Source organism: Mixophyes fleayi, chromosome 8 (genome assembly GCF_038048845.1).
Source record: "Mixophyes fleayi isolate aMixFle1 chromosome 8, aMixFle1.hap1, whole genome shotgun sequence".
Taxonomy (NCBI): Eukaryota; Metazoa; Chordata; class Amphibia; order Anura; family Limnodynastidae; genus Mixophyes; species Mixophyes fleayi.
The window spans coordinates 59,817,748-59,839,943 of NC_134409.1; the positions used below are offsets into that span (position 1 = coordinate 59,817,748).

The window sequence follows — 22,196 nt, forward strand, 5'->3', positions numbered from 1 at the left end:
AACATCAATATAATAAAGACAAAACTGCATTCCACCACAAGAACATTTACGCTGCTGCATATCTCCCATCCTTTCAAGAAACAAAATCAGGACACAATAAAGCTCCTCCCATGATCTGCCCAAACCACATCAAGATCTTGTTTAATTTGTCTCACATAAAACAGTAGGTCTCTGCATATTTTCCAACATTTAAAAATAGCTTCCAGTTACTGTCGGTGTGGACACGTTATGTTCTCAATTTGATTATATATTTTTTTATAATTAAAGTTCTTCAACAAATATTAATGTATAAAGTCTAGAATATAAGAATAGATGGAAGAATTGCATCTAATGATATAGAAGAGAAAATTTTTGGTCTGATTCACGTAAGATCCTTTGCGTGCCGTATCTTGCGTGAAATAGCTCTGAAATGCTCAGAAAGCTCACGCCAGTGAATGCAATGACATGCAGTTCATATCTGAAAGCAAATGACATAGGGCCATCTTAACAACATTATGAGCCCCCGGACAAAGCAGTGCACCGGGGCCCCTACCTATATATATATATATATATATATATATACATACATACATATATATATATAGAGAGAGAGAGAGAGAGAGAGAAAGATAGATAGATATATAGATATAGTTATAGATATAGATATAGATATATATATATATATATATATATATATATATATATATATATATATATATATATAACTAAATATATATATATATATATATATATATATATATATATTATTTATTCTAATTAAGAGCCCTGCCTATGTGGCCCCTTGCCCGTGGAGCCCCTGGGCACCTGCCCATCGTGCCCAGTGGAAAAGATGGCCCTGAAATGACACTTTGACTGCCTATGACTTTGGAGTCTGAACGCGGGAAGGACGTAGGCAATGTACAATAAGGTTGTGCCAACACAGATGTGGACGATTTAAGGTTTGTGGTTCTCTCAAGCACATGTTTTTTAGCCTTCTCATTTTCAACTGTTGCAGGACAGGAATAAGTATTGACTGATAATGATGACTGTCACGGCATAGTGTTTGAACTATTAGCTACAAGTATGTGTGCCACCAGATAGCAAAGAAAATGTGTATGCAAGGAAGATTGACTATACAAATGCATTGAATGTACAGTATTCATTAAGAACAAGCTGATTTATATACTTAATGTTAAACAAAAAAAGGGTAATAAAAAGGTCTTTAAAACAAATATGTTAATTTCTTTTACAACATTTTGCATGCATTTATATTGCACATATGCATGTGCATATCCTGCAATTTGTGCTATCTGTTAACATCTGACTACTGTGTAGGAACAGAACTGCTATGCCCAGATTCAAATGGAGACGTAGCTTGAGACCTGCTTGGATTTGAATATTGACACACGTGCGGTCAAGTTCTGTGCTAGTTTTAAAGAACACAACTTGCATGCAGGTTGCGTTCAAAGATTCATCAGGTCCTTAATGTGTAGCAAATCAATATTGCAAAATAGGTACATTTTCAGAATCCCAAATGTCCATGGACAAATATCTAAAACTTGTAAGGTAATTAGGTGAACTGTACATAATTTATGTTCTGAATTTTAGTTCATAATTGGAGTCCTGATTGTTTTATTTTTATTGGGTGAACACAATTTTGTGAAAAGAAAAGGAATCAAATTAATAAGTTGAGAAATAAAGAATAGCACCTAGCTTGCTGTGTGCTATAGAGTAAGAAGAGATTCTAAGCCTGTGTTAAGCACATTCATTGTTGATCCTGCCTGAGAGAATGTACTATACAGGGGTCTATTTATGATCAAACTTAAATTTCTCACGTTAATTTTCATTTCTTATTGCAATGATAAGAAACAAATTAATTTGGCAATTTCTTAAAATTGATCAGCTGGAACATTGGCTCCAGGGAGCCTGTCCCAGCTTATAATTTATAGTAAAGTGATCGCAATTTGCAATTGTAGAGGCTGGGTCCATAGTCGATATCTCCAATGTCTTAGATGTCATCTGTGGTCCTTTATTAATAAATAGCCTTTTTACTATTTCTATGCTTTAATCCCCTGGAAACTCCAGTTTTCGATGGCTAATATGTTGATAAATAGGCCCCACAGTGTTTTCAGTGCAAAAAAGGGCAATGCTAACCAAAAAAGGGTTTTGCACTTCAAATTGGAGACATAGGTTATGAACTCCCCTTGGATCTGGATTCCCAATTCCCGGGCAAACAAAGGATTTCTAAAGGGGGGGTTCAGTGCTGTTATATAGTATCATTTAAAAATGTTTAATTCATTCAATAAAGTATTTTTTTTAAATGAATGCAGATTTTTACATGTTGTTTTTTTAAAAAAAAAAAATTAAATGTAATCTATTTTTTAAAATAAAAGAAGATGTGTTCCTCTGTACACAAACACAAAGGGGTCAGAAAGAAACAAACATTTGGGGCTAGATTTACTAAGCGGCGGGTTTGAAAAAGTGGGGATGTTGCCTATAGCAACCAATCAGATTCTAGCTATCATTTTGTAGAAGGTACTAAATAAATGAAAGCTAGAATCTGATTGGTTGCTATAGGCAACATCTCCACTTTTTCAAACCCGCAGCTTAGTAAATCTAGCCCTTGGAGACAGAGGAGATGTACATATGCAACATTAGAGTAAAAAACACAAAGAGGAAACAGATATTGGGGGAGATGATAGACCGAAACAGACAGAGGAAGGGGGGCAAGAGTCACATGTGAGATATGAAAATATGGGTGAAAGAAGGAGTCAGGGGTGGGTTTGGTAAAAAATAAATGACATGTGTCACTAACCTGAGCAGAAGTGGGGAGATCTGTGTTGTTTATATTGAAGTGTGCTGCCTTTTCTATGGTAATAGGCAGTGCGTATGCAGATCAAGGGGCTCCCTTTTATTAGACAAGACCACCAGAGCAGAGGAAATTGGCCATGGCCTATAGTCAGTATATTTACTGAAATTGGCAGTGTAGATGGAGCATGATACTGTCAGATAGATAGCACACCAATGCAATTGGCAATGGATGCCAGATCACACCATTAGTCTAAAAATATTTTGTGCTATATGTATGTAATATGACATCTTACTAATATTACTAAACTGCATTTAGCAAACTCTACACCAGTGATTTAGGCCTGAATAGTCATTTTGGAGACCATCTGCTTTATAATTTGTTTATGATTTCATTTATAATATATTTTTGTATTACATAACTCATATTTCAATAAACAACGATGAGTAAATTGGGTGTTTTCGTATTAAAACAATGCAAGAATATAGGTATGTACATAGAATCATTAGTGCACTAAACTTGAAAGTAGCCTCCCATAAAGTTCCAGTGGTAAAGGTTTTTAACATATCAATATGAATAATTAAATTCAACACCTTTTATTAATAGTTAATATCATAACTGAAATGTATGGCTTGCAGTCTGGCATGTTAAGGGCTTGTAGAAATTAGCAGGAGATGATGAGTGTACATAATGAGTTTGCTGTTACCAGCTGCCACATCATCACACACCATTTCATTGTTTTGCTTGGAGTCCACTTTGCTCTGCAGCCACTAGAGTGCATTTCAATCCCAAGAGATAGACAAATATTCCTATGATGTGCCAACTGTCCCTAATTCATACTTGCCAACTCTCCGGGGAATGTCCAGGAGATTCCCAAAATCCAGGTAGGTCTCCTGGACTCCTGGGAGAGCAGGTACCTCTTCCTAGTAAAGTGGGCAAGATGGGAGCCTTAATGACGCGATTTGTGGCAAATAGGGTCATTTTGGCCCCGCCTTAAGGTTTTTGCGGTGTCTTGTGTGAGATATGTGCGTATTCTGGAAATGTTCTTTAGATGTATGTAACATGATTTAGATATAGAGTCAATGTGGGGAATAAATGATAGTTGTGAGTCAAGGATCACACCTAGGCAGCGAGCTTGCGAGGTGGGATTTATGGTCATGTTATCAATAGAAATAGAAATTTCAGAGAGGAAGCTTCTGTTTTGGGTGGAAATATTATTAATTCTGTTTTTGAAAGATTGAGTTTGAGTTGGCGAAAAGACATCCAAGATGAAATGGCAGAAAGACAGTCAGTATAGCGAGAAAACATAGATGGTGAGAGATCAGGAAAGGAAAGATAAATTTGTGTATCGTCCGCATAGAGATGATACTGAATCCAAAGGAGCTTATTAGTTTTCCTGGAGAAGTGGTGTAGATGGAGAATAGCAGAGGACTTAGGACTGAGCCTTGTGGTACTCCATCTGATAAAGGAAACAAAGTGGAGGTTGTTCCGGAGAAATTAACACTGAAAGAGTAATTAGATAGGTAGGATATGAACCAGGACAGGACAGTGCCTTCAAGACCTAGGGATTGTAGCATTTGTATGAGGAGAGAGTAGTCAACAGTGTCAAATGCAGTAGAAAGATTCAGGAGAATTAGAAGAGAGTAATGGTTGTTACTTTTTGCTGTGATCAAATCATTGACAACCTTGGTCAGCGCAGTCTCTGTGGAGTGTTGAGAGCGAAAGCCTGACTGAAGAGGATCCGATAGGTTGTTTGCTGTAAGAAAGTGTGTGAGGCGAGTGTAGGCTCTTGAGTAACTTGGAGGGGCATGGGAGCTGAGAGATGGGGCAGTAATTTGAGAGAGAGTTTGGGTCAAAATTTTGTTTTTTTAAAATGGGAGTAATCACTGCATGCTTGAATAGTGATGGAAAAATATCAGTAGAAAGAGATAGATTACAGATTTTAGTTAGAGGGGGAATGAGCACAGGATACAGGGACCTACTAATTTGTTAGGGAATGGGATCAAGAGGACAGGAGGTAGAGTAGGAAGATGAGAAGAGAGTAGAAACTTCCTCTTCATTTGTGGGATCAAATGAAGAGAGAGTGTCAGAGGGTGCTACAAAGGAATTGAGCCGATTGCTTGTCAAGGGAGATGATATAATTCCAAGTCTGAGCTTATCTATTTTGTATTTGAAATAGGAAGCAAGATCCTGGGCACTAATGGGACTTGGGATGGGAGGATTCAGAAGAGATTTAAATGTGTTAAAAAAGCATTTGGGGATAGAAGCCTGAGAATAGATGAGAGGTTGGAAGTATGTTTGCTTTGCAGTGTCCAGAGGATTTATATATGAGTGGTAGATACCAGTATATGTGATGAAATCATTAGAGGTACAAGTTTTACGCCAGTGACGTTCTGCTTTCCAAGAAATTTTTTGTAGAGTTTGTGTTACTTTAGTGTGCCACGGTTGGCAACAAAGTCTATGTTGAGTATGTAGTGTCACTGGAGCCACTTGATCAAGGGCAGTTGATAGGGTTTGGAGAAAATGGGGTACTGTCCAATCAGGGGAGGAGAATGTAGAAATTGGGGAGAGAAGGTGTTTGAGAGAGGTGGAAAACTGTTGAAGATCAATAGAGTTGATATTCCTGTGGTTGTGAGGAGGCTTGGAAGAGTTTGACACTAGGGAGGGTAAATGACTGGTGGTGAGCGAGTAGCTAATAAGGTGATGATCCAAAAGTGGGAAAGGAGTGTTAAGGAAATTAGAAACTGAGCACAGTCTAGAGAAAACAAGATCAAGACAGTAACCATCCTGATGAGTAGTGGATTCAAGCCACTGGGAGAGGTCAAGTGAGGGTGTTAGAGAGAGTAGTTTTGAAGCAGCATTGGAATGTGGATTACAAATAGGGATGTTGAAATCACCCATGATGATGGTGGGGATGTCAGAGGATAAGAAGTGAGGGGCCACGATGAGAAGTGTTGAAGAAATTGTTGATGTGGTCCAGGGGGGCGATAGATGACAGCAACACGCATAGAGAACAGGTTAAAAATCCTAACTTCATGTACTTCAAAAGATGTGAACGTGAGTGATGGGACATTTGGTAGAACTGTGAACTTGCACTGTGGGGAGAGAAGTAGTCCAACCTCACCTCCTTGTCTGCCTCCCGGTCTGGGGGTGTGGGTGAAATGAAAACCACCATATGAAAGGGCTGCAGGTGAGGCAGTGTCTGATTGCATGAGCCATGTTTCTGTTATTGCTAGAAGGTTTAGGTTGTTTGAGAGGAAGAGATCGTGTACGGAGGTAAGTTTGTTACAAACAGAGCGTGCATTCCAAAGGGAACATTTAAAGGACTTTGGAAGAGAGGGGAGACAGGTGATGCATTTGAGGTTTGCTGGATTTCTGTAGTGTTCAGATATATGCATGTGGGAAAAGTGAGGGGGACCTGGATTAGGTGATATATCACCAGCTAATAGAAGCAGGGAGGAAGAAAGGTAAGAAAGATGATTGTAAGATGTGTGTCCTTTTAGTTTCTGTCGACAGGGTGAGGCTATTAAAGTTATTTAATTTAAATAGGAAAAGAGTTCATGAGTGTTAACTAGAGGTGCATGAAGTAATGAAGGGTCAATGTGGACAGAGGTGTGTGTCGCAGGATGGGTGAGGGATGATATAGTCCTAAAGATAATGCCATGAAAAGAGAGAAAGAAAAATATTTTGGCCAGCATTGGGATTTATGAGTAAAATAGCAAAAATGAGGGAATCAAAGGAATTACCTAATTGCAATGTCCTGTGTAATCAGAGAAGTAATGCAGAGCTAGGCTGCAGCAAATGTAGTTTATTCATGGATGTCTGGACAGTATAGAGTGATGATGTAGGGAGCCATGTGGGGGAGTGGGTGGAAGTGTTGAATTGAGAGTAATAAAGAACAGGTGACTGAGTGGCTGAGTTCTTGCAGAGTCATGAGAGAGGAGAGTGGTTGAAAGTCAGTATCATTTCTTCTTACTTGTGATGGCAGACAAAGCCTTGAGTAGAATTGAGAGTACAATGATGAGATAGGGGACTGAAATAGGTGTAGCATGGGTAGGGAGTGGCTGAGCAAAAACTGGAGTAGGCTGGTTAAACAGAGGGGATTTTGCAGGGAAAATAAACTGACAGATGAAACAAACTTTCATGAACTAAGTAGTAAATAAGAGCAGACTTCAAAACAGTGTTCTTGTAGTGTGAAGCTTGTAGCCAGAGAGAGATGGAAACATCAGGGTAAATGTATCATACCCCGGTTTTCTCAACTCGCGGGAGATCGGCGTCTTCGCAGCTTAAATTTAAAGCGGCGCTGCCTTGTAAAGGGAAGTTTCCCTTTACAAGGCAGCGCCGCTTTAAATTTAAGCTGCAAAGACGCCGAATCCATCAAGTTGAGAAAACCGGGTTATGATACATTTACCCTCAGGTGTAGGTTATGGAGTTTAAGGTGAATACTGACTGTTGTCCTTGTGTAGCTGTGGTAATAGGCAGAATGTTCTTCTCCTGTTTCTTCCTGTTTACCACCTGTATAACTCCAAATTATGCTATTTAAATGTTTTTATTTTATTACATTTGTAACTATACACTTAGAACTATACACACTAACTATGCAGCCATCACTGGCTTGCAGCCATTCTACAATGAATATATATGGTTAACAAACACATGTGATCAGTGTTCTTCAATCAAGCCCTCAATAAACTCCCCCAAAAACCACTAGCATCAAAAGGTTTAAACAAGCAAACAGTGAAAGGACAGTATACCATTAGAAATAAAAAAGCACTATCTTAATTTAGCCCAAACACTGGTGCAATAAGGTTGAAGTAATTACCATTAGAAATAAAAAAAACACTTTCTTAATTCAGCCCAAACATTGGTGGCATCATTGGAAATGTCCCTATTTCTGACAAAATGTCTCCTATTTTATAGTGTGGGATTCAGTATCTTTTAAACTCAGAGTTTTGTAAATTCATATTTATTAAAGGACATGATGTTACAATTATATTCAGAAAACATGTAATTATGGAGAATTTGCCAGATGCACCAAGGTCTGTTTGGACTGCAAATTACACATTAATGCAAAGTAACCCTGCTAATTATTTATAAATGTTGGCATCTACAGTAGGCCTTGCTTTCCAAGGTCCATGAGAATTCAATTGTGTGAGTTTATTAACCTAACGATTAAAATAAAATCCATAGGGTGTGTGACTTGGTAGCCATCTTAAGCAGACAAATGGCTTTGGGCACCCAGTGGCTTGCTAACTTTTGGACAGGCCATATGAGTTATACCATGTTGTCCCTGCTATTGGACACACTTGTGACGCACTGCCAGCTTGTGGAACTACCTGTGAGGAGTTCTTGTCCTCTCTCTGGCCTTGTGACCATTGTTTCTGGTGATCCGGATTTGGGCTTGTATGCCAGGGACTCCGCCAGTGTTAGCCCTCCCTTCCCTACAGATAGACATCGCTTATTGACGCTGCAACTGCTACCTGCGGTACTTCACTTATTGTCTGGGTTGTCCCGAGAACCCAGACAATCTGTTAGTGTTTCACCGCTCCGCTAGCTGTGTTTCACATCTCCTCTCTGATGGAGTTCTGGTGCAGGCCTCATCAGCAGGAGTCTCCATTTGTGGGCCACACAACTTGTGACTGGGATACTTCTGCCCACCTCACCATCGGGCACTAACCCGCGGACAACCTGCTACCGGGCATGTTTACACCACTGTGATCCCCTGCCAGGAGTGTCACTGTTGCATTTCTATCACCCTCTCTGCAGTCTACTTGGTTACTTACCCACCCCTGTGCATCCTGGGACAAACCTCAGCAGAGTCCCATAGTGGTATTTAGTCTTCTGTACCTAACAGGCTTACTTGTATATAGCAGGAGCCAGGACTTCCAGTGCGCCATGAGTAAATTTACAGAGTAACATGACTTTTCACTATTCTTTCCCCTACACCCTGTGGCATAGACATGTCTGGTTTTTGCCTCGTGGGCCCCATTTTCCAGACTGTATGGCCTATTTCTAGTCTTTATCTTCATGGCACTGGTTCTGCCTCATACTGGACAGAGCACACACCTGACTATAGACTCTACTTTGATTGCTACCACAGTGTTTTGATGATATAGGGCTTCAAAACTTCCCAACAAAACTGTGACAACCTCACAAACTGCTAAACTGTGCTCCATTCAGGGGAATTACAACTTGCTCCTTGATGTAACAGCGCCACCAAGTGTCAACGGAAACTCAATGTGTGAAATGTAACTTTTCCTACACTGCTACCTTTGTTTCTGTCTTCTGCACTAGCCCCAGCACAAGAAATATATGTCATCCTTTGTACATGCTTAGAAGCTAACTCTACCTTGCTCAGCCCATCCGGAAACACTTTTGTTACAAAGCATCAATTGCTCATCTGTCACCACCATGCAGAAAAATAATTCCGAAAGTAAAAGGGGAACGCAACTGGGGATACTTCAACATATGACAAGATAGGACATTCCTGTGCCCATCGCTTCCCCTGCCTCCTCTCCTAATGCATCATCTGCAGCGTCAATGGCTATTACGGATGCATTGGCTGCTATCCAAGCTATGATGGTGACCCTTCAGAACTCATTCACCGTTGAATTCCAAAAAAGATTTGTGAGGTGAAATCGCACTGCTGACTTAAAGAAACACATCTAAAGAGCACAAAGTGGACTAATACACTAACATGCTGCGTGAAGCAACGCAGGATATTGACGACCTACATAGAGAGTTGGTGTTCTTTAAGGAAAAGGCTGAAGATCTTGAAAATAGGGAGCGCTGGAATGACCAGCAGAGTTCACAATGTTCCTGAGTCGGTAGATCACCAACACCTGATGTAATACCCTGCAAATCACAGGTAAATTACTGAATGCACTCATGCAGAAAGCTACAGTTCCCCATAGTGCCTCTGGGAAGTTCAATGCAAATTGTGTTGGCCATTTTGGGGCAGAGAAACTGTAAATTTCAACCCCAGTATGCTTACTAGAGACCCAGACTGCACTAGAAGAATGCAGAGACAGTTAGATACCACAACAAGTTGCAAAAGCCCCAAAAAAATGGGCATTTTGTTGCCAGAATGTAATAGAAGGCTCCAGGGAATTCTTGGGGGAAAGGGGAGGAGAGCCAAAAACAGACTGCTAGAGGCGTAGATGTTTGCTGTGAAGTTATGCATGACTGTTAGCTGGGATAATGAAGGATCTTACCACAAAGAGCCATTGAGAGTTGTTGCTGAACTATTGCCTGAATGATGTTTTCAACTAAAGTGTGTAAAAGCCAGATGTAAAAGCCAGCCCAGCAGGAAGTATCTTTTGAGTACAGGAAAAGATCTAACTTCCTCTGCCCATGAGATGTCAGCAAGACTCATATGAAGACAGATAAGTTTATGATTTATTTTGCTTAGCTGTGTTCAAGTTATTTACGTGAGACATCAAACTATATCACTAAAACTTCTGACCGGGACTGTAATATTGCTATTGAGAGAGGACATCAAACTGTGTCATTAAAACCTCTGACCAGGACTATAATATTGCTATTGAAAGGTGATGCTGATGTCTGAAGGAAGAGTTTATTCCAGCCAAATCTGCTGTATTTAAAGTTTATCTGCAAGCTGACACAGTCTGCAAGGGACATTTAAGTGAAATCATTTGTCATAAGAGTTTGTCTATATTGCATCAGAAGTTTGATTCTATTGTGAAACTGCCTAAAATGGTGACTTGGGAGAGAATTGCAAGTTGTTTAACTCTACAATTGCTGGGAGAGATTGAGTACTGATTGTAAAACTTTGCTTTAACCTGTGGACTACAATTTACCCCTACATGCCAACTTTTAAGATTTCAGTCATGTGACAGTGGGTAAAATTCACGGCATTGAATTGAGGGACGGAGCTTAATGAAGCGATTAAGCCCCGTCCCTCCATTCACTGCTGTGAATTTTGGCTTTGCCCATTCTTCCGGGAGTGTATGAGGACTCCCCGAAATTCGGGAGCCTATAATTGCACTAAAAGTCTATAGTGATTGATTTGTCTAGATAATCTGTTTCAGCAGCAGTTAGTTTGATGGTCTAATTAACTCATCAGCAACTGTTTGTCTCTCAAAAGTATTTATTCAGTGAAACTCATTTAATTAAAGCACAGTGCCCAACTTCAAAGTGAGATATATTTATTCAGCGACCTATATGTCGTGGTGATTTATGTTTGCATATTGATTATATTAAAACATAAAACACAGAAGGAGCCCAAAAAGGAGACTAATAATTAGAGATGGGCGGACTCGGTTCCCCGAGATCCGAATCCTACCGAATTTAGCCTATCCGAGTACTGAGCCGAGCAGGCTCGATACTCTCCCGCCCATTCGGAATCAAAATCGAGGGAAAACATCATCGTGACATATTCGTATTTCGGAGCTCGGTTCTCGCGAGATTTGAAAAGCATAAATAGCAGCCTCCACAGCAACCCAACGCCATTTGACAGAGGGAGAGAGCTGGGTTAGCTCACAGGCTATATTAGCGCAGGGACAGAGCAAGTAGTGTACACATAACTGTTTCTGTCCTAATCTCTACAATTACAATATTAATAGCATTTGCAAATATTAGAGCAGTAATAGAGGAGGATACAGGAGGTTTTTTTTCTTTTGTGGGTACTCCGAGTGCTTTTGGGGTGTTTCATATTCTGCCGTGTTTTACACTAAATTGTTCTGGCTGTCACAAAAAAAATCATCTTTGTCAGCAACATCTATCTAATACATTATTTTGCACTGCAATTGATTTGGGGTGTGCAATACTCCGCAGTGATTTATAACTACTTTTCTGGCAGTCAAAAAAAGTCATCTTTGTCAGCAATATCTATGTAATACATTATTTTGCACTGCAATTGATTTGGGGTGTGCAATACTCCGCAGTGTTTTATAACTACTTTCCGGGCTGTCAAAAAAAGTCATCTTTGTCAGCAATATCTATCTAATACATTATTTTGCACTGCAATTGATTTGGGCACATTAAAATGGATTCAAAGCAGTACACATATGAGCAGAATCTGCAACCAGGTTCTGTCACCAGTCCTGATGGTAGTGTTCCCAGTACATCATCTGGGAAAGGCGATGTAAAAGTACATAGTCTTTTTAAATCTGGGAAAAAAACACACACCAAAAAGTTAACTGCTGATAAAAAAAAATTGCCAACATGACATTCTACATACGCAGTGGCAAAGAAAGAATGAGGCCTTCGCCTTTTTCTATTAGTGGCAGATCCAAAAATGTTACAGAGCCTTCTTCTTGTACGGTCACTCATCGTGACCAAGCAAGACCAAGTAATTTGCAGTCTAAAAGTGGTGCCCAACTACTGTTATGTGTGAAAGTCGAGCTGCAAGAAAACAGTAAGGCATTAGAGGATAATGTATGCTCTGAATCAGAAATGACAACAATCCCTGTGGAGAGTCCATCCAACAGGGTATGTCTAATCGTGAGCATTTTATTAGTGTACCCATAAAGAAGGTTCCTTTCAGCAGTTCTGCTGATGTGTGCCTGAACAGCCCGAGTGTAGCTGGTGATACACAAATTGAGGATACCACTTTGGAATTAGAAGATGATGAGGGGGAGATTTGTGTAGGCGACGAGGGCGCTAATGAGGATGTTGATGAGGATGAGGTTGTTTGTGTAAGTCCTGCACCAGTGGCAGCAGTTCTGGCACGTGGCAAGAAAAAGGCCATTGTCATGCCTGGCTATAAAACAAAAAAATCCACTTCTTATGTGTGGAATTATTTCTACCCAAATCCAGACAACAATTGTATAGCCATTTGTAGCACAGTCAGTCGAGGGAGGGACCTTAACCATCTTGGAACCTCGTCTAGTTTACGCCATTTAATGAGAGTTCATGGCAAAATGTTGGTAAAAAGCTGAAAGTTCTTCCAAAAAAATTACAAGCACTCCATCATCAGCTAGGACCCTCCGGTCACCGACATCCCGATGGCTACAAAATACACCCACCACACCATCCTCATCAATATCTTAAGTGGCGCTCGGAGTTAGCTCTGCATCCCACTTATTAAGGCTTGATGACTCCTGCACTATAATTGATTCCTCTGAAGAAAGCGTTAGTCCCACTGCTGCTGCTGTTGCTGCTGCTGGGGGTGAATCGTCAGCCCAGAGGCAGGCCAAGAAAATGAGCAGTCCTACATTTCAGCAATTAACTGTGAAACAATCATTTGCTAGGGGAACCAAATATGACAGCAGTCACCCAGTCGCCAAGCGAATCACAGACGCCATGGCTGCAATGTTAGTGTTAGATCTGTGTCCAATATCCACAAAAAACGCAGCTGGTTTTTCACAGTTAATTGAGGATTTGTGTCCGTGTTACAGAATTCCATTGCGACACAATTTTTCCCGTAAAGCTATTCCACAACTATACCAAAAAGTGTGTATAAATGTAGAGATTGCGCTGAAAAATGCCATTCTGCCCACTGTCCACTTAACCACAGATATGTGGACAAGTGGAAGTGGGCAAACCAAATACTATATGACTGTGACAGCCACCTGGTTTGGTCATTCACCTTCACCAGCAGGAACAGCAGCAGCATTTACACCACTACATAACATTTGTCACAGGCAGGCCACTCTTTGTATCACCGGCTTCACTAACAGGCATACAGCTGACAATTTGTTACGCAAACTAAGAGATGTGATTGATACATGGCTTATACCACTTGGACTCTCCCCAGGATATGTCATTTCTGATAACGCCAACAATATAGTGCGAGCATTACAGCTGGGTGATTTCCAGCACATTCCCTGTTTTGCTCACACCATCAACTTGGTGGTGCAGAGCTTCCTAAGAAATAACCGTGAGGTGCAGGAGATGCTTTCGGTGGGCCGTAAAATTTCAAGCCTTTTCAGGCATTCTGCCACAGCATGTAGGAGATTGCAGCAGCTCCAAGAGCAGTTTAACTTGCCCTGCCACCAACTTAAGCAAGAGGTGGTAACTGAGTGGAATTCCACCCTGTACATGCTTCAGAGGATGGAAGAACAGCGCAAAGCCATCCAAGCGTATTGCACAAGCCATGACATTGGGAAAGGAGGGTGGATGTATTTCAGTCTTGCACAGTGGGGAATCCTTTCAGTGCTGTGCAAGGTGCTGAAACCATTTGAAGTTGTGACGTGTGAAGTGAGTGCAGATTCTGCTAGTTTGAGCCAAGTCATTCCTTTAATTAGACTATTGGAAAAGCAGCTTGAGAAACTGAAGGAGGAAATGAAAGCAAGCAATTCAGGTAAGTATGTTGGCCTTGTCAATCAAGTACTTAATTCCCTTCACAATGATCCTCGAGTTATTAAGATCTTGAACTCGGATCAGTACGTTTTGGCCACTGTGCTTGATCCAAGGTTTAAAACCTACATTGAGTCTTTGCTTGCAAATGAGCGAGATGTGAACTTTTGCAAGGAGCTATTGCTCAGCAAGTTGGCACGCTGAACTGGGCCTCGGCTTGCCGATGTGTCCTCCTTCACTTTCTCAAGCAACTGCTGCTCGCAAAAAATTTAAATTCCAAAAAGAAGCAGGGAAGACGCAGGGGGCAGACCAGAACAATTTAACATCTGGGCTGGTTTGAAGATTTTTTGAAAAAAATGTGTCACCTTGCCCATAACTCCATCCAATACGAGTATAAACATGCAAAGGATGGTGGAGGATTATTTTCAAGAGGTAATTGATATGGAAATGTCAGACAGTCTCTTTCCTTACTGGGAGGAAAAGCAGGCCATTTGGAAACCCATGTGCAAACTTGCTTTGCAATACCTAAGCTGCCCACCCTCCAGTGTGTACTCTGAATGAGTGTTCAGCACAGCCAGGAACTTAGTCAGTGATCGCCGCAGAAGGTTACTTCCCAAAAATGTGGAGAAAATGATGTTTATAAAAATGAACTACATCTTCTACGAGGAAGGTCTTCACCATCCAAGACATCCAAGCACTGATTGTTCTCTAATGGCGGATTCAAGCGGCGATGAATTGATAGTCTGTGATGATGACGTACACACTGATGAGGATGAGGATGAAGCTCCAGATGATGACGATAACATCTTTTTAAAACTTTCTATTTAAGTCTAGGGTGCAATCTACACCCAAAGAGGAAAGGGACTTGAGGCATTTACATATCACGTACCGTGTTGAAAGGTTGCTGTTTTGGCAATTTCTCATTATGGGTAGGGTGTCATACACAGACTGACCCCAAACTGCCTTTGTCCATTTCAATTAATATTGTACAGTCTATAACGGCTGATTTTTTTTGTATTTTCTACAAGTGGAGGGGGGCCTACAGAGACAGAAACCAAACTGCCTTTGTCCATTTCTATACATATTTAACTATAATTGTAGGGTGTAATATACACCCAAAGACGATGGGTGCATTGCCAATATGCATAGATTGAGATGAAGACAATCTGGCTTGTGTGTAGAATTAATGAAGGCCTACCTACCAGGAATTAAAATGTTTTTTTGATAATTTATTAGCTTTACAATTACATTACTTATCCAAGAAACAGGTGGAGCACTAAATTTGGTTATTTTAGGCCCAAAAACATTGATTTTCCAACAAAATAGCAAAACAAAACCAAACAAAACCAAAACCAAAACCAAAACATGCAATGGCGGTTTTGCAAAACCAAAACACGGCAGTAATCCAGATCCAAAAACAAAAACAAAACCAAAACACGGGGGTCAGTGAGCATCTCTTCTAATAATAGAATATGAGAGTGGACTCCTAAAAAAATTGATGTCATAGAAACAGTATTACAATGAATACCAATCCCTAAAAGGTATGCGCAGCAGGAACAGAAAAGGTAAATAGGAAGGTTGTAAAATATGAATATAAAAAAAATGCAAAGCTCTAGGATATGTTGTAGCATTAAAAAATGCCCTTACTATAGAGGTAGTGCACCAGGCAGAGTGTTGGCAATGGAACACCAGATACAGAGAATGCTGCCTGAACATGTGGGGCAAGTTGTCCCTACTCACTATAACTAACTCAGTTCTTAACCTGTCACGTCCCCTTTGAAGTCCTTTATGGATGCGTTAGTTGAATTCCACACTTTTTTTGAATCACATGTTATGCCATAAAGGAAGTCTGTGCGTTCCAGCATATTGGGAATGCAGTGTCCAGCAGAGAAGCACTGAAAATCGGACGCCGAGAGACGACCAGTAAGTCAAACTGGATGTGACAGTGTAAGAACTGAGTTAGTAATGAAATATTTCCATTTTTTGTATAATTTGCTGTGATTATCCACTCTAAAATTCTGTGTTGATTTACTGTTATGTTATATGGTGCTTTTGCTATACTTTATTCTGTGTTTCCAGGTGGGTTGGTCCAAGTCTGCTTGCCCGGCCTTGAGCCCTCTAATTTGGGAACTATGAGATTGGAGACTGACTTGTCTCCAGCGTCTCATTATATAGTTACAATTGTAGCTACACCAGTTTGCCTTCCCACACCAACTTACTCAAACAGGCCAGCTCCCTGCTCAATCCGTGGACTCAACCTCAGTGGCCACTCCTCCTTCTTTGAGAAGTTAGTTGACCATTTCTTTCGCTACCTACCTCCTCACTCCAGTCCATTCCCTGTACTCATAGCATTGTTTGTCTCTCTTTTCTCTCTATTTCTCTTTTGTAAGACTCTTAATTTCTCCCATGGTGAACCATGTCCCTCACCTTTGTCTCCCTTAATGCCAAGGGACTTAACACTCCCCCAAAAATATTGCTTTTGCATAGAACTGTTAAGAATTTAAATTCCAATTTTTACAGGCTACACATTTTAGACACAGAGACCATCCTTCCTTGTCTTCCCAAAGATTTCCTATAGTGGAAAATACCACTGCCCGCCAAGAGCAATGGTGTTGCCATCATGATCCGCAATTCAGTACCCATTCAGCTTACCACCTGTACTCTGGATCATGAGGGATGCTTCATTATGCTAGTGGGTCAGGTAGGACACCAAATTTTTACTTTGGTGAATCTATACGCCCCAACTTGGGACAGGTTTTTTTTTTTACACATTCATTCACAGTACTGCATAAAATTCAAAAAGGTTTCTCCTGGTAGGAGGAGATTTTAATACTATCTTGTCAGCAGAGTTGGGTAAGTTAGGCTTAAGACAAAGCTCCTCCATTATAGCGCATTCTAAAGCGCTACTGAAACATATGGTTGGGGCTGGTCTATTTGACTCCTGGAGGACCCATAATTTCTAGTCTCAGGATTATACTTTTCTTTTACATTCCCATCTTACGCTAGAATTGACATGCTCATGGGCTGCAGTAAGACTATTCAATTACTTACACAAACTGATATTCTCCCTATCCCTTGGTCTGACCACTCTATGGTAAAGGCTACATTTGCTTTCTTAAACAAATTTGGAGGTCGTACTCCTGGAGGCTAAACTACTCCTTGCTTAAAATTCCTCAACTTAAAAAGCAGTTATCGGCCCAAATTCAAGAACATTTTGACATTCTGATTCCTTATTCTCCACTGTTTGGAAAGCCCACAAGTAGGGGAAATATTATTAAATATGTTTTGTTTTGCAAGAAACAGCAGACACATGTATGAATGCAGCAGCTTGAGCATACACATAAGTAGATTCACTTGGATTTGGCTTACAAGCAACTCCTTTCTGTTAGGGGTGAAATTCAATCACTCCTGGCAGAAAAAGCTGAACGTTCTCTCCGCTGGTTAAACCAGACATTTTATTAAAAAAAGGTAATAAATCGTATTCTATGCTTGCAAACAACTTGAAAGCTAACCGGGCTGTGCAAGTTATCAAGGCTGTACGGAACACGAGGGGGAAAATTATTTATGATCCAATGGTCAGTAACGAATCCTTCCACCATTTTTATGAATCTCTCTCTATATAATTTACAAAAAGATGCCTCTCACATTCCTCACATGCTGTTATACAACAGTACCTAAATAGTTGCAATTTGCCTAAATTAGATAGAACTTTGGCAGCTAAAATGAATTCAGATACAACTGCAGATGAGGTGAAAGAGGCTCTTAAGGCTCAGACACCCTCTAAGGCTCCCATTCCTTATGGCTTCACCATATTGTACTACAGAACCTTCTCGTATATTTTGCTTCCCCACCTGCTCTCTACTTTAATTTGGTTCTCCACGGTGGAAAGCTCCTCCAGGACACTATGCGCTCCACCATCATACTAATCCCCAAATCTAACAAGGAACCCACAGTTTATGTCAACTATCGTCCCATCTCCTCGCTAAACATGGACATCAATCAAGCCATTTGCTAAGATCTTAGCAAACAGTCTGAATACTCATCTGACTCATCTTATTTTTCCAGGCCAAGTTGGTTCTGGCCCCAGAAGACAAGCTCTTGACAATACCAGAAGGATAGTTGGATAGTTGACTTTTCTTACATCAACCACGCCAAAATTCCTTCAGTGATACTGGTATTAAATACATAAAAAGCCTTTAATAGGCTCTTCTAGTCTTTTATGTTCCAGACATTCAAAAAATTTGGTTTGAAAATTGTCTTCAAGCTATTCAGGCTTTGTACCAAACTCCATCCTCTGCAGTCTTGACAAATGGCTTTCATTTCTCAGTGTTTGGTATAAAAAATTGGAACTATACAAAGCTGCCCTCTTTCCAACCTTATCTATTATTTATGCATTGAACCACTTGCCGCTAGAGTTCAACTGAACAGGGATGCGAAGAGAATCCAGATTAAGAGCAGACAATATAACATTTCAGTTTTTGCAGATGGTGTTCTATTAATCTTTTCCTTGCCTCCCTAATAATTGTGGGACATCAGAAATTTGGCTCAATCTCTATAACGTGAACAACTCCAAACGAGGTGCTTACCCTCCACATACCTCCTAATATTAAGAAGGTATTGGAAATCAATTTTGACTTTCATTGGCCTCCCCTAGCGATAGGATAGCTAGAAGTTCCAATTACCAAAACTTATGAACAACTTTTTCAAGCTAATTATCCTTCTTTGCTGTCTCTCATTAAATGTGACCTGCATGCTTGGAAGTCCCTGTACATTTGTGGTTCGGGAGGATTAACACTATTAAAATGAATGTGTTGCCTAGGCTGCTGTATCTATTTCAAACTTTAACAATGAATGTTCCAGAATTGTTTCTCTGCTCCCTCCAATCCATATGCAGCAAATTTGTTAGGAACAGCAATAAACCTAGACTCAGTTGAAACTGCCCAGCTAAACCCAAAAGTAATGGTGGTCTAGGCCTACCACTGTTTAGCGAATATTATAACACTACCCAATTGAGTCATCTCATCTATTGACTGACCAGATCCAGAGTCAAGAAAAGGGTTGATATTGAGGAAGCAATTTCAGAAGACCTGGAGGTGAGATTTTTGCCTTGGATTCATAGGAGCATCAGAGACCAGCCTCAGCTTATACTGTCCCCTCTGTTTGTTTAACTTTGGAGACATGGGATAAACTAAATAAATGTTTGAATTGGCTCCCTATCCTTCCCCACTTATGCCACTCTGGAAATATCCTCTATTTCCTTTGGGATATACTATGGCTTTTGCTCAACCTTGGCAGACAGTGGGTTTGGACAGGTTCCTTCACATAATGGGGGAATATGTTCTATCATCCTTTGCTGATTTCTGCAACTTTTAACTCGGGCTCTGCCCGATGCTTCTTGTCTCTGCAGAGTTTGTAGCAGTTAGAAGATTTCTTGAGATAACTCCTCACTTGGGTCCAAATAGTAGTGAATCTTTGATGCAAGGAATTGATGGCATTCACCTGGGTGGGAATGAAGGCAAAGAAATTGGGAAGAGATGGATGAAGCCCATAGACAACTGAGAAGGGTTGAAGCAGATGTGGATTCGTGAAAGGCATTGTTATGGCCAAATACGGCCAGTTGGTAGAAGATCAGTCCAATTATCCTGATGGACGATGAAAACATTCTGAGAAAGGTCTCCAAGTCCTGATTGACTCTTTCAGTTTGTCCATTTGATTGAGGATGATGCAAGGAGGACAGGTTTAACCGAATCCCGAGAAGTTTACACAAAATTTTGAATCAAATCGAATCTCTCGGTCCGAAACTATTTCAGCTGAACAGCCATGTAGGTGGAAAATCTCTTTGATGAAATGCAACGCCAAACCTGGAGAGGAAGGAAGACAGGAGAGAGGGATGGGTCATTTGAGAAAATCGGTCCACCACTACCCAGTTGGTGTTGAACTTCTTGCTGGGCGGAAGGTCCGTAATGAACTTCATACTGATATGGGTCCACAGTTTAATCGGAGTTGGTAGCGGTAATAGCGGAGGGAGACTGGTGAGAGGACTTATGTTGGGTGCATATATTGCATGAGGCTACAAAATCTTTGACATCAAAGTGTAGAGTAGGCCACCAATAACTTTGAGAGATTAATTTGACAGTTTTACGAAAACCAGTGCGACCGAAGACCATCACCACTTCTGTCCCTTGTTTTACTTACCTTTCTATTGCGCGCTGCTCCTCCTCCGTCAGTCCAGATGTAAAAAAAAAAGAAAGAGTCACGTGATCGCTCGTCGGGTCCCGGCAGCCTCTCCTCCTCTCTCTATCACTGAGACACTGAGAGGAGAAGAGGCTGCTGGGACCCGATTCGCGGCACCCGACCCCCCCTCCCCCGATTCACGGCACCCGACCCCCCCCCTCCCCCGACTCGCGGCATCCCCCCCCCCGCGACTGGTGCGGGGGGGGGGGGGGGTGCCGCGAGTCGGGGGAGGGGCCGAATTTTTTTTTTCATTTTTTTTTTTAATTGATCCTGTCCCCCCCAGCTGTGCCCCCCGAGAGCCGCCAGGCCCTAGGCAGGTGCCTAGGTTGCCTAGCGGTAAATCCGGCCCTGGTGCTACATGCAAGTACAAGACAGTATTTTACCTGCATCCAAAAACAATAAATGCTTTGTACCCCTTGCATTGCAACATGGTTTGTCCAGGAGCAAATGTACACCTTTATTTTACTTTGCTCCTAACTCTAAATGAGTCCTGTTGTTATTATAGTTAACATCTTAAGCAACTTCCCATTCAGCTAAATTATTTATGTATTTGAGTAAAATGTCTTTCTTGTTTGAACATTTTGAGGATGGTGGCATGTAATAAATGTATTATCTACAATATAAAACAACTCCTGCCATGGAGCTGCCTTAAAAAACCTTTGATATAATATGATGGCCTTTTGAAACAAATGGGCTTTAGTGGACAGTTCCTTTATGCAATAGCTGTGCAATAGCAATAGCATTTGTTTTAACAAATGGAACAATTCATCAATTGTACTACAGAGAATGCCATTTGTCTCCCCTTTTTTTTGTTCTTATGATGGACGCCTTGGCTGCCAGGATTCAAAATAACACAAACATTACAAAGAGGGTGACTTAAGTCTTATCACTATATAAAATACTATCTTACTGACTCTTTAATATAATCTGTGCTCATTTCTCAATCTCACACACCAGATTATGGGTAGATGTTAAGGCCAATTTAGAAGGAATCCACCAACCATATTCATTATTCTGGGCCTCTCTCAAACAGAGACCACCATGCCTGCAACTTCCACCTACAACTTACTTTACCTTGAACATTATAACATGCAGTAAACCAATTGATAAACAACCCTGCTAAAATAAAACCGCTCTGGAATAGCCAAGCTTTCCTGCTGGATAGAAAAAACATAGATCCTTTGCATCCTGGACTAGGCACAACATTACATTTATGTCTAATGGTAGCCCTCTAATTTTTTATCCGAAATTTGGTGATTTAAAAGAAGTTATTGGTGTGGATAGAAGATTAGTGTATTTTGCTGCAAAGGCTGACTTTTCTTGGTTAACAAATGTGAATGCTTCACTATATGGGTTCTCCTTCTCTACATTTAAGGATGTCGTAAGAAAAGTCGTGTCAGAAAATTTGACTTATATGTTAAATAAAACATATAAAACATATTTAAGATTTTAAAACAGGTGCAAAAGTTATCATGGGTAAAAATTCCCACATTCATTTCTATGTTTATCTTTAAATTATGTGCATGTAAATGTTGTGCATTTGTCATGCAAACAAAGGTGCATTTATTTAAATGGCAACATCACTCCTTTTGAGACTGCATCAACTCCTTAAATGTGCCCAAGAAGTGCCCTTTTTGTTGCTATAAGAAATGTTCTTCATTTGTTTACTCCTCTCTGTTGCCCCTGGAAGACTATATAATGAAAACGTGCATTAATCATCACTGTAAAATATGAGTGTTTTAAAATGTGTCCTTGAAAAATAGGATTTGGGCACTTACCATTACAGAGTTTAAAAAATAAGCATACATCTCAAAATATATGTATCTGCCCATCACACGTATTTAATGCATCTTTATAAACTGCATGTTTAGCCTAGATCTGCATTTTTTTGTGCATTTGTGAAAGGGCCCTA

At 40.5% G+C, this 22,196-nt stretch overlaps 1 protein-coding gene across 3 annotated transcripts in view; it reads right to left on the reverse strand.

Annotated features, from left to right (window-relative positions):
• Positions 1 to 22,196, reverse strand: part of LOC142099296 (coagulation factor XIII B chain-like) — a 341,745-nt gene that overhangs the window by 311,997 nt on the left and 7,552 nt on the right. The gene's annotated exons all lie outside the window — the stretch shown is intronic.